Here is a 16,817-nt window from a genome sequence, read left to right as displayed (position 1 = left end):
TGTTTTGCTATAATGCCGAGATCCATGCCAGCAAGTTTGATTGAAATCCAACATGCCTGCACACCGCGAACATGAAGTCCCCCGCCACCCTATCGAAGGCCTTCTCCACGTCTGTGGACAGGAGAAGGCCTTCGGCTGTGTTCCCTTTAAGTTTGTGTATGGGTTTGGGGAGCACCGTTATATGTGCCATGTTGAAAGTGGACGGGAATTCCTGGGGTGTTGTCAATGAATTTAGTGCATTTAACAGGGGTTTCGCTAGTAGGTGTGAGAAGGTCTTATAATACACGACTGAAAAGCCATCTGGGCCCGGGCTTTTTTCAGATTTTAGTGTTTTGATAGCCTGTAGGAGTTATGTTATCTCTATGGGTTTGTCTATTTCCTCTGCGTCAGAGGCTGGCAAGCTTGGTAGGCCGCTTTGTGTTAAGTATTGTTCTATGTTCTGGGGTCTAGATCCTTCCACTGTTGTGGGTTTGGGTGAGGGTGGAAGGTTATACAGTTTTGAGTAGAAGCCATGAAACTCTGACGCAATTTGATGCGTGGCATGCACTAATTTGTTTTCTCTATTTTTGATCTGGGTAATGGTAGTAGTAGAGCAGACATCTCTTAAAGCCCTAGCCAAAAATTTACTATTTTTATTCCCGTGTTCATAAAAGAAACCTCAATGAAAGATTAATATTCGCTTTGCTTGTAAGTCTAATTTCTCCTGCAGTTCTTTTCATGCTAGTAAAAGATCTTCAGCTAAATTAATTGCCGTCAATCTTTTATGTTGGGTCTCTAATTTCTGCACCTTTTCAAATATTTCTTTCAGTTTCTTCTCTGCGGTCTTCTTTTTCTGTGAAGCTAGGCTTATGAGTCGGCCTCTAAGCGCACATTTATGGGCTTCCCATACAGTGAGGTGTGAAACAACGGCTGTAGTGTTTTCTCTAAAATATGTCTGTATGGCTTCTTTGATTGGTTCCAAAGTCATTGGGTCTGTCAATAAGGTCGAGTTAAATTGCCAACTACTTGGCCTCTTATGTGCATTCTGCAATTGTAGAGTCAGTGAGATAGGTGCGTGATCTAATACTGTCCTCGTCCCTATGTGAGCCTCTTTCATGATGTTTAAGTCCCTTTGCATTACAAACAGGAAATCTATGCGGGAGTATTTGTTGTAAACTGTGGAAAAATAGGTATAGTCTCTCCCCTGTAGGTGCGTTACCTGCCAGGAGTCTGTCAGAGTCAACGTGTTCAGCATTGTTCTAATTTTCTTAAGCTTGCGGTATGTAATTGTTGATTTGCCAGTGGAGGTGTCCTGAAGGGGTTCCAATGGGACATTAAAGTCCCCTCCGAGAATTATACAGCCAGAGGCAAACCAAGAGAGCTTGTCTGTCAATTTTTGACAAAAAGTCATGTGTGCAGTGTTTGGGAAATATACACTTGCTAGAGTGATGGGGAGTTTCCCAATGTTTCCTTTGAGAAAGAGAAACTGGCCCCCCGGATCAGCCAATTGTTGAGTGAGCTCGAAACCAGAGTTCTTCCCAATCAATATTGAGACATCTTTCTTTCTGGATTCTGGACTAGTAGCATGATAGGCTTTAGTAAAGTATCTATCTGTCAGTTTGGGAATAGAGTTTGCTTTAAAGTTTGTTTCCTGTAAGAACACAAAGGTCGGTTTCCCCTTCCCAAGGTGACACAATAACTGTGTTCTCTTTTGAGGAACATTGAGGGCCCTTACGTTGTGTGATATCACCGTAGGATTTTTGCCTAATGAGTAGTAGGTCATGGTTAATGAGGGTGTAATAGGGGGAGGAAGGGAAGGAAAAAAAAAGGGGGGGATAGGTAGGGAGAGACGAGTAAGAAGTGAAGAAGGGGAAGAGTGAGCCCACTATCTGACACTAAGAAAGTGGGGTTCAAGTATTGGTAGTTAGCCTCTAGGTATTGACCCCTAGAGGCATTTATTTAAATTGGGGCTGTGAACTAGTTCACCAGCGAGAGCTCTGCGGAAGAGGGGTGTCACTGAAGCGCCCATGTCACAGTGCCCACTTTGGGGAAAGTGGGAGGTTCAATCAGAGCTATGTCAGCAGCCAAACTCTCAACAAAGCCAAGAGATCTGGTTGATTTACCACTATCAATAATCTCCTTCCACCCCCCAGCTCCTATACATAACAAACTTAAATTATACCGTGCTTATTGTAAACAGCAACCGTAGCCCCCAAAGGGGGTGTAAACAAACAAAACAATTAAACTCAGTAACATATGCTTACGTTCTACCTAATGTGCTATCAACAGGTAAACAGGGTATGTCAACAGTAAGGTGGTCGCAGGCTATCCTTTTTTTTTTCTTTTTTTTTTGTTACTGTAGTTCATACGCGTGAATGCTAAGTGAAGACCCCTGGGTTGAGCTGGGAGTGTCAGCGTCTTTTGTGTGACAGGCCCCATATTGTGGTCACCCTGTTCAGGTGTGGAGTAGAAATGGTAATCTGCTTTGTGGAGGTGGGCGTGATGTTGTGGGGCCCTGGTATACGGGCAAAATCCCAAGTGTAAAGTTCCTCCTCTGTCAGGGCAAATTAAAGTTCATACCTTGAGTGTGTGGAGTTCAATGAGGTTCCCGCCTCACAGTCTCTGTTTGGAGGGATCTATACATCCGTCTTCTGTCTACCTATAGGATAGCCTGCATGAGAAATTACCTGTCGATTTCAAATGGAAAAAATAAAATGAAAAAATGAAAGTAAAAGTAAGTAAGAAAAAGGTTTGCCCCCACAAATGGGCTATCTGCCCAATAAAGAAAAAGGGGCCAACAGGGCCTGAAGTGCCCCAGTCAGTACGATAATCCTGTTCTTCAGAGTGTCAATTTATATTAGTGAAATTAGGCTCAAGTACATGTACATGAGTAAATCAGCCTTATGCTTTCTCTCCTTCACTCTTGGCCTGAATCAGGCTGCAGCGCCCTGGAAGCGCTGGAGTGCTTAGGTGTAACGCTGGGACCTGGGTTATGTTGTTTATGGTACTTCCCTCTTTTGTTTGGAGGTTTAGTAGGTGTGGAGTGAGGTGAGGCCTGGACACCCTGTGCTTTCGGTGGGTTGTAAAATACCCGGTACCACTCAGGCAAGTCAACCTGTGGAATCTGAAGGTCCTGGCAGAAGGCCTGCAGGTCATTAGGTGTGAGTAGATATAGTTGCCTTCCCTGGAAGGTCACATTCAGGGTGAAAGGGAATTTCCATTTGTAGGGTATATTTTATCTGCGTAGTATCTACAGCAGGGGGCGCAGTGCTCGCCTGTTGTTAAGAGTTATAGGGGAAAGGTCCTGGAATATGGATATCTCTGTGTCAGTAAATGTGATGTGAGCATTGCGTCTCGCTATAGCCATGATTTCCTCCTTTAGTTTAAAGTTAGGCAAACAGCAGATTATATCCCTGGGGGGAGCTGTGTCAGTCGGCCTGGCTCTCAGGGCTCTGTGTGCCCTTTCAAAGTCAATCTGTGTGTCTGTTTGGCATTCCAGCAGCTCATTAAACACATATTGTAAGACAGAAGGTATGTTGCCTGGTTCAACAGACTCAGGGATGCCTCTCACCCTTATATTAGGCCTTCTCCCCCTGTTGTCTAAGTCCTCTAACTGGCGATTCACCTCAATAAGATGTGCTAAGTGAAAGTCTGTGACTTTTTCCAGGAGTGTGATAGCTTTGTCCCTTCGAGAGCCTTCCTTTTCTACCCCTCCAGCTTCTCAGATAGTGATAATATGTCTGCTTTGAGTTCTGTGATGGCAGATGAAAAAGTGCCCTTAATGTCTACCGCTATCTTCATCATAGCAGTGAGAGTGAGGGGGTGTTCGGTTGAGGGGGTATCTCTTACCTCCTCCTCATATGTAAACCATGAGTCCTCACTGAACTCTTCTTCTACATGAGGCTGCACCATCTTGGACTGGGCTTTTAGGCGGCGGGGCTGTGATTTAAAGATGTCCAGGATACTTCTGGAGCTGGAAAGGGGTGCAGAACAAAGAGAGTGGTTGCTGGAGTTGTGGCGGGTGAGTCTGCTCATGATAGCTGCTAGCTACGGTGCTGTTTGCGCTGAAGGAGCTGAGGGTTTAGCGGAGCTCTTCTAGTCTGCTGCCATCCGCTCCGCGTGCCAAGCCACGCCCCTCTTTTGTGTGACTTTTAGGTGCTCTTGCCAACGGGCTGAGTGGTTGGACGTTAAATTCCTTGTTAGGCATGTGGTACCCAAATAGTTGGTGTTTTTGCCATGTTTGATGTGCCTGTGACACAGTTTGCAGATAGCAACAGTGCGATCAGCTGCAAATGTGCTGAAAAAGGCCCAGACAGCTGAGCTGTGGGGAGTGGGCCGAGAGAGCAGCTGCAGAATGTGATGGAATAGGGTGGCTGCTCTCTACTCTTTCTTGATGCCGACCTCCTTGGGGTTGTGCCACCTCACCTTCAGTTTCCTCCTCTGTTCTATATGGCAGCCAAGTCGCATCAGTGACCTCATCATCATCATCTCCATCGCCTCCATTTTCATCATTACCACTGGAGACAATTTGGCAATACGCTGTGGCTTGGGGAACATGAATGCCAATTTGTCTATCAGTGTTCCTCCCTCTCTCTAGGCTCATGTTCCTGTCATCCTCAACCTCAGAACCAGCATCTGGTTGGCTGGGCATCATCAAGGAGCAAGTGGCTGACGCTGTGGTCAAATAACTCAGCTGACTCCTCAATGGCTGGTGTTAGCGCTATGGCAGGAATAGATGTGGACAAGGAGGCAGGTTTATCCACTCTGGCAACTGCAGGGTACTGCACACTTGTCTCTGCTTGTGTGACAGAGGATGAGGAGGATGAGGAAGGTTTAGTAAGCCAGTCCACCACCTCCTCTGCATGCTGAACTCCTCTATGTGGGAGAACTGAAGGGGATACATCCTATGCACTATTCATCCTATGCACTGGTGGCCACTAAATAAGAGGTAATGAGGAGGGGGAGGGGTGCTCCAGCCCAAAAAACCTGGTCAAGGTCTATTACAATATACAAAAACATGATCTTCCATTCTATTACTAGAGTAGGACCCACTAATTCGGGGTACTTTGTCACAGTAAGTGGGCTTAACACTATATGACCATATAGTGTGACCAAACCCCCGTATTTTTTGAATATGTTCAGGTGTTTTTAACTAGCCTTGCAGGAAATGTCATTCTTGAATGTGTGCGCTGTAAAATATTTTGTACTGTTTGTAGGTCTTATAGCAGCACCATCTTGAATTTAAAGGCATTGTAGGGTGTGCCCCCCAAATATGTTTTTGTATACTTTAATTTGAGTACTCACACTACACAGACACACTCCACGGATACAATATAATATACTGCATTAAACTGGCAGTAATGCACACAGAAGTAAATGGTGTTAAACTGGCAGTAACACACAAAACTATATGGCGTTAAACTTGTAGTAACGCACACAGAACTATATGGCGTTAAACTGGTGGTAACGCATGCAAAACGATATGGCGTTAAACTGGCAGTAATACACGCAAAACAATATGGCGTTAAACTGGCAGTAATGCAGGCAGAACTATATGGCGTTAAACTGGCAGTAACGCACGCAAAACTATATGGCGTTAAACTGGCAGTAATGCACGCAATACAATATGGCATTAAACTGGCAGTAACGCACACAAAACTATATAGCATTAAACTGGCAGTAACGCACGCAAAACGATATGGCATTAAAATGGCAGTAATGCATGCAAGACAATATGGCATTAAACTGACAGTAACATACGCAATACAATACGGTGTTAAACTGGCAGTAATGCACGCAATATGATATGGCGATAAACTGGCAGTAACGCAATCAAATAGACGGTGTTCAACCGTCACTACACTGAAGCTATCTGAACTGTCCCTACTCTAGCTATATACTAATGTCAAGATTACTGACATGTTCTCACTACACTACACTGAAACTATCTGAGCTGTCCCTGCTCTAGTTGCACACTATGAAAAGCTGAATGATGGTCCTCCTCACTACACACACACTATCCCTAGACTGACACTAAACTAAGATTCTCCACTGACAATTGAAGCAAAAGAGCACAGTATAGCACACTAACTAATAGCACTGAACAGAGCCTTGTTCTATCTCTCTCCACTCCAAAATCACACTGAAAATGGCTGCCATTGAAAGAATACTTTTATACTGTGGGGCGGGGATGAGCAATGATTGCACAAAGTCATGATGACAGTGTCCAATCATGACTCTGACAGTGCTCTGTGCCCTGATTGGCTGAAGCTTTCACTGCTTTAGCCAATCACAGCTTGCAATGCACTGTTCAGTGCCGCAATGCCTTGTGGTCGGTTCGGGGGGGCGAACAAACGGTCGAACGACCCGTTTGTTCGGCTGTTAAACCAACGTCTGAACAAAGAAATTTTGGCCCGAAGTTATGCTTGGGCCGAACCGTTCCCCCATCCCTACTGCCTATAGCCATCAATGATTGTCCGATTACTAGGCACCTAAGGATAAACTAAAAAATATTTTTTTTTCTTTTCACAGTTAAACTGCTAAAAATAAAGTGTAAAATCTTGCGGTACACTTATTCACGTCACCTTAGGTTACTCCGCAAGTAAAAAAGTGGAGCTGTAGCATGTCCACCTTCAGAATACATGCACATCATGGAAATTGAGTTCCTCAGGTGAAGTATGGCTACGGTGAGGTAAGCTAGCATCTTCAATTATGTCTCTTTTATATAATTAGGTATTTGGGATTAGGGATGAGCCAAACACCCCCGTTTTGGTTCGCACCAGAACTTGTGAACAGACCAAAACTTCGCACAAACGTTAGCACCCCATTGAAGTCTATGGGACGCGAACGTTCAAAATCAAAAGTGCTCATTTTAAAGGCTAATTTGCATGGTATTGTCCTAAAATGTGTTTGGGGACCTGGGTCCTGCCCCAGGGGACATGGATCAATGCAAAAAAGTTTTAAAAACAGCCGTTTTTTCAGGAGCAGTGATTTTAATAATGCTTAAAGTCAAACAATAAAAGTGTAATATTCCTTTAAATTTCGTACCTGGGGGTGTCTATAGTATGCCTGTAAAGGGGCGCATGTTTCCCGTGTTTAGAACAGTCTGACAGCAAAATGACATTTCAAATGAAAAAAAGTCATTTAAAACTACTCGCGGCTATTAATGAATTGCCGGTCCGACAATACACATAAAAGCTCATTGATAAAAATGGCATGGGAATTCCCCACAGGGGAACCCCGAACCAAAATTAAAAAAAAAAAACTGGCGTGGGGGTCCCCCTAAATTCCATACCAGACCCTTCAGGTCTGGTATGGATATTAATAGGAACCCCTTGCCAAAATTTAAAAAAAAAATGACGTAGGGGTCCCCCTCAAAGTTCATACCAGACCCTTCATGTCTGGTATGGATTTTAAGGGGAACCCTGCGCCTAAATTTAATAAAAATTGGCGTGGGGTCCCCCCAAAAATCCATACCAGACCCTTATCCGTGCACGCAACCTGGCAGGCCGCAGGAAAAGAGAGGGGGCGAGAGAGCGCCCCCCTCCTGAACCATACCAGGCCACATGCCCTCAACATTGGGAGGGTGCTTTGGGGTAGCCCGCCAAAGCACCTTGTCCCCATGTTGATGAGGACAAGGGCCTCATCCCCACAACCCTTGGCCAGTGGTTGTGGGGGTCTGCTGGTGGGGGACTTATCGGAATCTGGAAGCCCCCTTTAACAAGGGGACCCCCAGATCCCGCCCCCCGTGTGAAATGGTAAGGGGGTACCCCTACCATTTCACAAAAAAACTGTCAAAAATGTTAAAAATAACAAGAGACAGTTTTTGACAATTCCTTTATTTAAATCTTCTTTTTTCCATCTTCTATCTTCTTTCTTCTTTCTTCTATCTTCCTTCGGTTTCTTCCTCCATCTTCTTCTTCCTCTGATCCTCTGCTTCTTTCTCCGGTGTTCTCATTCGGCATCTCCCTCCGTGGCATCTTCTTCTCTTCTTCTTCTTATCTTCATCTTCTTTTCGGGCCGCTCTGCATCCATGATTGGATGGAAGGCTCCCGCTGTGTGACGCTTCTCTCTTCATTTTTTTCTCTTCATCTTCTTCTCTTCATCTTCTTGTCTTCTTGACAATATTTTTGCCAGTGTCTAGAAGGGATGATGGCTAGAATTCCCCTTCAATTAAAGGCTACAATGTGGGCAGGTGTAATAAGGTACATAAACACATTCTTCCTGTCATCTGACCAAAACCTCTCATTCATTTGCAATGGAAAAGAAACAAGGAAACACTTGGGAAAAGAAAGGATTGCTGCATACTCTGAGTGATATCGAAAAAGGGGAAGTTGTCCCCCAAAAGTGGTTTTCTAGGCAGCAAGGCGATAGGGGAATGATAACACTAGTAACACAAGTAAAAATATGAGCTGTGGTACAGGAGATATAAAAGTGCAACCGCGCATAGGAAACTAAACACTGTAGTACAAATGTTCAAGCACTTGGATGAATCCTGATGCGTTTTGACCCCATCGGGTCTTCTTCAGAGGATATGTATACGCTATAGGGAAATTTGCATGTATAAAAATACATCAATATAACCGCATATAAACAAATGTATGTAATAATGGAAAATGTCTTATGACTTAGTTACCAGTCACATGTGTGTGGCCATTTCTCCTGAACCTGAGATGTTCTAAGACTCCCACTACTCAGTTCCAGCAGGGGTCCCTTGCTAGCAGATACACCACTAGAGGAAGCCGAGCACAACTGTGTAACTTACGGAGAGTTACAAATGTGGAAAGATTCCCTAGGTCGGTAAGGGGTGTGAGGGCGGGCAAGCAGCATTACAATCTGGACATCAAGCAACAGCACTGTCAGTGCTTATAAGAGGACACAGATAGGAAAGTATACATAAAGATGTGATAGATAATGGGATTAGTAAATATAATTTTAATTAAATTTTGCTGTTATGTCCAATTATTACAACCAGCGGCATAAAAATATTAACTTATAGAAAAGGAATAACAGTGGTTCCCTCAATGAACTGTAGCTCCCCAGTGCCAGCAGCACTCATGCAGCCCCAGACTTGCAAACTTGCTTCTGCACAATTAGATTGTGCCTGGAATATGGTCATTGCAGGTGATTACTTAAAGCAAATGCTTCATCCCCCACAAAAAGACTCTGTAGAGAAGGGCCATTTGTTCCAGGGAGAGGTCTATTTTCTAGAAGGTCCAGCCTATCCATACGCAACAACTGGCCAAATAACGAGTGGCTAAAAATGCTAGAATCGGAGTTGCTGCCATAGGCCCCAATATTAACATAAAAAAAAAACAATAGTTAGCATCAGCCACTGCCATTAAAACAAATGAAAAATACTTCTGGTAATTGGAGTAGCGATTTATGCTACTCATTGGCTTCACAATCCTGATGTGCTTCCCATCAATCGTGACAAGACATTAAGGAAAATTGCAGTGTTGTAGGAAAAACTCAGAGATCACTGACCATTCTTCTGTTGTTGGTTTTTTTAAAACAACAGCTTTCAAAATATCCCAAATTGAAGCACATGTGTCCCGTATTATATACAGTGGGGACGGAAAGTATTCAGACCCCCTTAAATTTTTCACTCTTTGTATTGCAGCCATTTGCTAAAATCATTTCATTTTTTTCCTCATTAATGTACACACAGCACCCCATATTGACAGAAAAACACAGAATTGTTGACATTTTTGTAGATTTATTAAAAAAGAAAAACTGAAATATCACATGGTCCTAAGTATTCAGACCCTTTGCTGTGACATGCATATATTTAACTCAGGTGCTGTCCATTTCTTCTGATCATCCTTGAGATGATTCTACACCTTCATTTGAGTCCAGCTGTGTTTGATTATACTGATTGGGCTTGATTAGGAAAGCCACACACCTGTCTATAAAAGACCTTACAGCTCACAGTGCATGTCAAAGCAAATGAGAATCATGAGGTCAAAGGAACTGCCTGAAGAGCTCAGAGATAGAATTGTGGCAAGGCACAGATCTGGCCAAGGTTACAAAAAATTTCTGCTGCACTTAAGGTTCCTAAGAGCACAGTGGCCTCCATAATCCTTAAATGGAAGATGTTTGGGACGACCAGAACCCTTCCTAGAGCTGGCCATCCAGCCAAACTGAGCTATCAGGGGAGAAGAGCCTTGGTGAGAGAGGTAAAGAAGAACCCAAAGATCACTGTGGCTGAGCTCCAGAGATGCAGTTGGGAGATGGGAGAAAGTTGTAGAAAGTCAACCATCACTGCAGCCCTCCACCAGTCGGGGCTTATGCAGAGTTGCCCGACAGAAGCCTCTCCTCAGTGCAAGAAACATGAAAGCCCGCATGGAGTTTGCTAAAAAAACACCTGACGGACTCCAAGATGGTGAGAAATAAGATTCTTTGGTCTGATGAGACCAAGATAGATCTTTTTGGCCTTAATTCTAAATGGTATGTGTGGAGAAAATCAGGCACTGCTCATCACCTGTCAAATACAGTCCCAACAGTGAAGCGTGGTGGTGGCAGCATCATGCTGTGGGGGTGTTTTTCAGCTGCAGGGACAGGACAGCTGGTTGCAAACGAGGGAAAGATGAATGCGGCCAAATACAGGGATATCCTGGATGGAAACCTTCTCCAGAGTGCTCAGGACCTCAGACTGGGCCGAAGGTTTACCTTCCAACAAGACAATGACCCTAAGCACACAGCTAAAATAACAAAGGAGTGGATTCAAAACAACTCAGTGACTGTTCTTGAATGGCCCAGCCAGAGCCCTGCCTTAAATCCCATTGTGCATCTCTGGAGAGACCTAAAAATTACTTACTACTGGTTTACCATCCAACCTGACAGAACTGGAGAGGATCTGCAAGGAGGAATGGCAGAGGATCCCCAAATCCAGGTGTAAATAACTTGTTGCATCTTTCCCAAAAAGACTCATGGCTGTATTGGATCAAAAGGGTGCTTCTACTAAATACTGGGCAAAAGGTCTGAATACTTAGGACCATGTGATATTTCAGTTTTTCTTTTTTAATAAATCTGCAAAAATGTCAACAATTCTGTGTTTTTCTGTCAATATGGGGTGCTGTGTGTAGATTAATGAGGAAAATAATGAACTTAAATGATTTTAGCAAATGGCTGCAATATAACAAAGAGTGAAAAATGTAAGGGGGTCTGAATACTTTCCGTCCCCACTGTAACTGACAGTTGATTTTCTCACTAGAAAAGCATAGTGTAGACTAACCAGTGATTGTCCGGTTGCTAGGTACCTACAAAAAATAATATAAATTATATATATATATATATATATATATATATATATATATATATATATATATATATATATATATATATATATGTAAATATATATATATATATATGTAAATATTTTTTAAAGTAACGCAAAAAATTTGAGCTATTTATAGCAACCTCTATGTCGCTTATGAACCAGTTAACCAGAAAGCCCCTTGTGGTACTGCATTAAAAAATCCATACCATTTCAAAGATACGCTATTTATCACTACAGTTTTGGTCGGGCTCGTGTAGCCAGTTTTCTATACTGGTACCTACCCTAGCATCAAAGCCAACAGATCTCATTTTGTAAATTAAGTGTTGATGGGGTACTGTATCAAAAGCTTTGAAGAATTCTAGATACACTATATCCACAGGCCTTTCCTCTAACCAAATTACAGCTAATTCAAAAGTTAACCGATTGGTCTGACAAGAACGCTCTTTCATACATCCATATTATATTTTTGTTTTATAAAAAGAAAATTTTTTATTAATCTAGAAATATGTGTTTGGTGTTTAGTTTATGAATATGCATTGAAAACAGATTCCTTTACCTCATACTATTTCGGAAGTATGTGTCCATTCACTGTAAATGAGAACTGAGTAAACTCATCAACTTGCCAAAACTGTGCCGAAAAAGAAGGGAGGATTATTAGACATGATAAGAAAGCAACAACAACAATCATAATTCAAAAGTTATAATAGGAGTTAGACTTGCATTTTTATGGACATCGTGGTGTACTCAAAAAATGTATCTTCATTAGCACGTAGGTCATTGTACATGACCCAGAACTGGCATCTAGTTTCTTGATTGGCGATTAACGGATGGATCCAGTATCTCCATGGACTCTTCTTCTAACCCTCCACTTGAAAGAAATATGACATGACAGCGGATGCTGCCACAAAACACACAATCTCATCATCGCTCATGCTTGTAGAGCACGAAACACCACACAACACAGCAAAGTCCAGAAAGAACAATGAATACCTGGAAGAAGAAGAGATTTGACCCAGAAAATGGATGAAAAACATAGCAAAAAATGATGAAACAGATGATCTTTTATCTATTGGCTAATAAAACAATGTCAAAGAGAAAAAAAACGCTGTATAAACATGCATAAAAATGTGCAAACCTTAGGCATACAAACGCACAAAGATGCTACTCTCAGGTGGGAATGCAGCCTGAGGGTTCTATAAAAATATATGGTTTACAATATTTGCAGATATTACAGATATTTGCATGTTCTCCCTGTGCCTGCGTGGGTTTTCTCCTGGTACTCCGGTTTCCTCTCACACTCCAAAAGACATGCTAGTAGGTTAATTGGCTTCTGTCCAAAATTGTCCCTAGTATATGAATGTGAGTTGGGGACCTTGGATTGTGGGCTCCTTGAGGGTAGGGACCGATGTGAGTGTGCGATGCATGTGTGGAGTGCTGCGTAAATTGACTGCGCTATATGGGTATTTTAAATAAATAGGGATAATTGTAGACATGCACCCACACTCATACAGGTTGGACTGGTGTCTTTATTAAACCTTGCTAACTATGTAACATGTTATATGTTAAAAAAAATGCTAAAGTGAAAAAAATATATATAAGTCCAATCTTAAATGAAAAATACAAATTTCAATGCACAGTCCTATGATATGATGAGCAATATAAACTTATCCCAGATCACTTTCTGTTTGAAAATTCTCGAAGGAGACACCGTGATTTGAGCCGTTTTGAGAGGCTATATAAATGAGTTTGACATCTGACACTAGAGGACCCCTTGATAACGTCCTATTGGATGAAACATGTCAGTAGGAGACACTAGTGCTGACAACAATGCCATATGTTTTTATGATTCATTTTATTCTGGCTTTTAACATACAAATCCAATAAATACTACACTATGGAGACTTCATCTGGCTCCCAGTGAGCTTTATTTACTACAGCTACATGTGGATGGTATGAGTTGCTAAACAGCCTTCCCCACACCAAATGGCAAATCTACACTGAGTGCGTGTTTGCTGCTGTAATGGCAGCCAACTCTTTCAGTCAGTGTCCATTCTACAGGAGCACTATACTGGATCACCTCTTCACTTTTCAAGTTACCACCATTTTTTTGTGCTTTCAATAGTGCAGTACCAATTGTTAAGTGGAATAAACCTCACCACCCCAGCTTCAAACATTAAACTCACATTTATTAAAGTATAAAAACTGCATTTAAGATTCCACAGTGAAGCTTGAACTGCACTTTCTTTGCATACGAAGACTTTTAATATCATATCAATTTATGCATCATATGTTCTGTTTTTCATCACAGTGTATTGCATTTGAACTTTGGGTATTTGCAATCAGCACTTTTATGATTTATTCACACTATATATCATCATTTATCACTCAGTTTGTAGCAGCGCTATCACACTTTATAGACAAAATTACTTACTACTGTCTGTTCTTAAAGGCAAAATACAGTACTGTACAGAAATGGGGGAGGAGCAGGCACAAAACGTTCCTTCATGTATCAGGCCAGCTTTGATTAATTAACCTCATTAGTACAATAATTACATCTCTTTACAGTATTTTTGTATGCTCATTGCCACACAATGATCAATGTCCACCTTTGCCAAAATCATAACTTATTAATAGCAGCACAGTGATTGATCCTGTTCTACAGAGAGGAACAGGTATTAAATACATTATCAATAAATGTAAGTGCACAGCTAGTAAAGATCAGCATTCCTCCCATTTAGCAAAGGATTTGCAACTAGCTTTTGCGACCTCTGTATTTTCAAAACTAGCCAACCAATTGCAACAATTTTATAAAGATCAGTGACAGATTTACCATTGCTCTCAAAACACATAAACAGATTAACTATAGATTAATGTGTATCTATCTCATAATTTGTTTTGCTGCATCTGTTTTGAACAGACTTGCTCTGTAACAGAACTGATAAATTTTGCCCAATGACTGAAACACCTAAATGACACATCAAAAAGTGTATTTTATTGGAGCGGTGTGCCATGAGCTTTACTGCCACTAACATGATGAAAAGCAATGACTGGCTATCAGTGTCACTCAATATCATAACAATTAACAAAATTTATTGTCACAGTGATTATTTTCCCACTTGTCCAATGGGAATAATGAACCTCAGTGCTATAAGAAGTAAAGGTTTTTCATGTACTAATAGCCATGGTGATTGATTTTTCATAATACCTTGATAATTACCTCTCAGTTCCAAAGTGTTTAATACAACTTGGTGCCTAAGCAACTTGTATCTCTCAATACACCCCTCACTGGTAGATTAGGCACTCTTTATCAACACTATTGCTTCTGAATGAAGGGACACTCAAAACTAATACAGTATTTTTTTCTTGTTTAAACATTTTATTAAAGGATAAAGTGGTTTCACATAGAACATTAAGGACAATTCCCATCTGCAGGGAAAATAAGGCAGGGTATATTGTATTATAGTGCGATGACAGAGACACAGCCCTTAATAGGTTAAGGTTTGCAAGAGAATACATGCGAAAGAATCGTGCAACATCTCAATTCTAAAATACATAGAAGGCTTTGAATAGCAGTACCATAGTCTCAGATAAGTAGGTAGGTTGTAACCTCTTACAAATTTCAGCTCAAGCAAACAAACCTAGTGTGGAACAAAAGAGAGGGTGCTAGGGTCTCCGTCGAATAAACTGGAGAATCATTTCAACTTTGGGCCATAAATTGTCACAGATGTTTTCCTGCCAAATATAATTCTACTAGTAACCTAATATTAGAGAAGTAGGTCACTAGTAATTGAAAACTAGTGGGATTTGGGGAGTTGCAAAGGAGCAGGGAACAGAGGATAGGAGGAGAGAAAGGTAGGAATTAGTAAGGTAAGGGAGGATTAGGGCCAGTCCCGAGGGGAGGAGAAGGGATTGGAATGTGAGGTGCCCTAGCATAAGGGCTCTGATGAGCAGTTTGTTAAAAATCAGGGAGTTAGCAGTGTACTGTCAAATTCAACAGGGAGGTAATGGTCCACCCAAGTTTTTCATAGGTTTTCATATTTCTTTACCCTATCAACCAGAATTGCTTTGACCTTGGTATGGATCATGGCTCTGGTAATTCTGTTTTTAGTTTCCGCAATGCTAAGGTGTGGGGATTTCCATGCTTAGGCTATAGTTTGTTTCGCTGCAGTGGTAACCTGTAAGAGTAGTTTGAATTGCTGTTTAGTCACTGCCAGTGGCTTTTGATTGAGTATAACTGTGGCTAGATCAGGGTCAAGAGTGCAGCTAAACAAAGTTGATATGATGTGGAATATCTCTGTCCAAAACAACTGGACTGTTGGGCAGCTCCACCATATATGTAGATGTATGCCACTGTCTGAGCAGCCTTGAAAGCAGGGATGGGAGGAATTTGTCAATCTGGGCAGGGACTAGATACCATCTCATGCCATTTGTTTCTAGGGCTACTATGTTCTGTGAGGCTGACTTGGTGGCTGTCCAAATCTCAGATCAGTCCTCAGTATCTAGTTGGAGACCTAAGTCTCTCTCCCACTTAACTACATAATGGAGACATGAACGAGGGGGGAATCTAGCAACTGGGCATAGAAAACAGAAATCAGACTGCGAGCATGCGGGTCTGATTTACAGGTGTGTTCGAAATTGGTCATATCTGGTAGAGATGAGCCCGTGCGCAGACAAGAGATGAAGAAGTGTTTGATTTCAGCAACTTAGCAAAACAGTTCAGAGTTGGGGATACCATGTGTTTCACAGAGAGTGGGGAAGGGTTTATGTATCAGGAGTAGTGAACTTATACACACGGATGAGGTTGGCTGAAAACCAGTTATGAAACGATGAGGGGGAAGACCATGCCAGGTAAAAAACTGGGTTCCGAATATAGGATAGGAGTGGGTTATGAGTAGACAAAAAAACTAATTTAGCTTTGAGTCTGTCCCATAAGGATAGATAGAGACAAGTGAGAAGGATCAGTAATGATTGCGGTCGGTTGTGTGAAGCCACAGCACGTTAGCCACCAAAAGGGGATCACAATCAATGGATTCTAGTGCAACCCATAAAGGAGTTTCATGGGATGTGGGAGTTGAGCCAGATGTGCTGCTTGATAGTATTTTGAGAAATTTGGGAGCCCTGGGCCACCTTTGTATATTTAAAAATTTTTTAGCTATCCGTGATCAAGTTCTGCCCCAAACATAGGTGAGCGCACGGCGTTGTAATATTCTCACGAAATGTGGAGGGACAGGAATTGGTAACACCCAAAACAGGTATAAGATTTTCAGCAATATTGCCATTTTGACTACATTGATGCGACCCATCCATGCCAGGGGCAGAACCGACCACGTGGACCAAGAGACCATTTAAATGAGTTAGCATAGAAGGGTAGTTAGCTGAATATAAATCAGCAGGGTCAGCTGTTAATTTGATTCCAAGATAGGAGATAGAGTGGGGTGACCATGGAAATGAGAGGACTTGTGAGAGATGTGATAGGGTTGATGGGGACAAATATATATTTAGGGCTCTGGATTTCTGTGGGTTGAACGCTAGGCCTGACAGAGCAGAAAATTGGTCT

The sequence above is a fragment of the Aquarana catesbeiana genome, linkage group LG02 (genome assembly GCF_042186555.1).
Source record: "Aquarana catesbeiana isolate 2022-GZ linkage group LG02, ASM4218655v1, whole genome shotgun sequence".
Taxonomy (NCBI): domain Eukaryota; kingdom Metazoa; phylum Chordata; class Amphibia; order Anura; family Ranidae; genus Aquarana; species Aquarana catesbeiana.
This window is presented reverse-complemented; position numbering follows the sequence as displayed.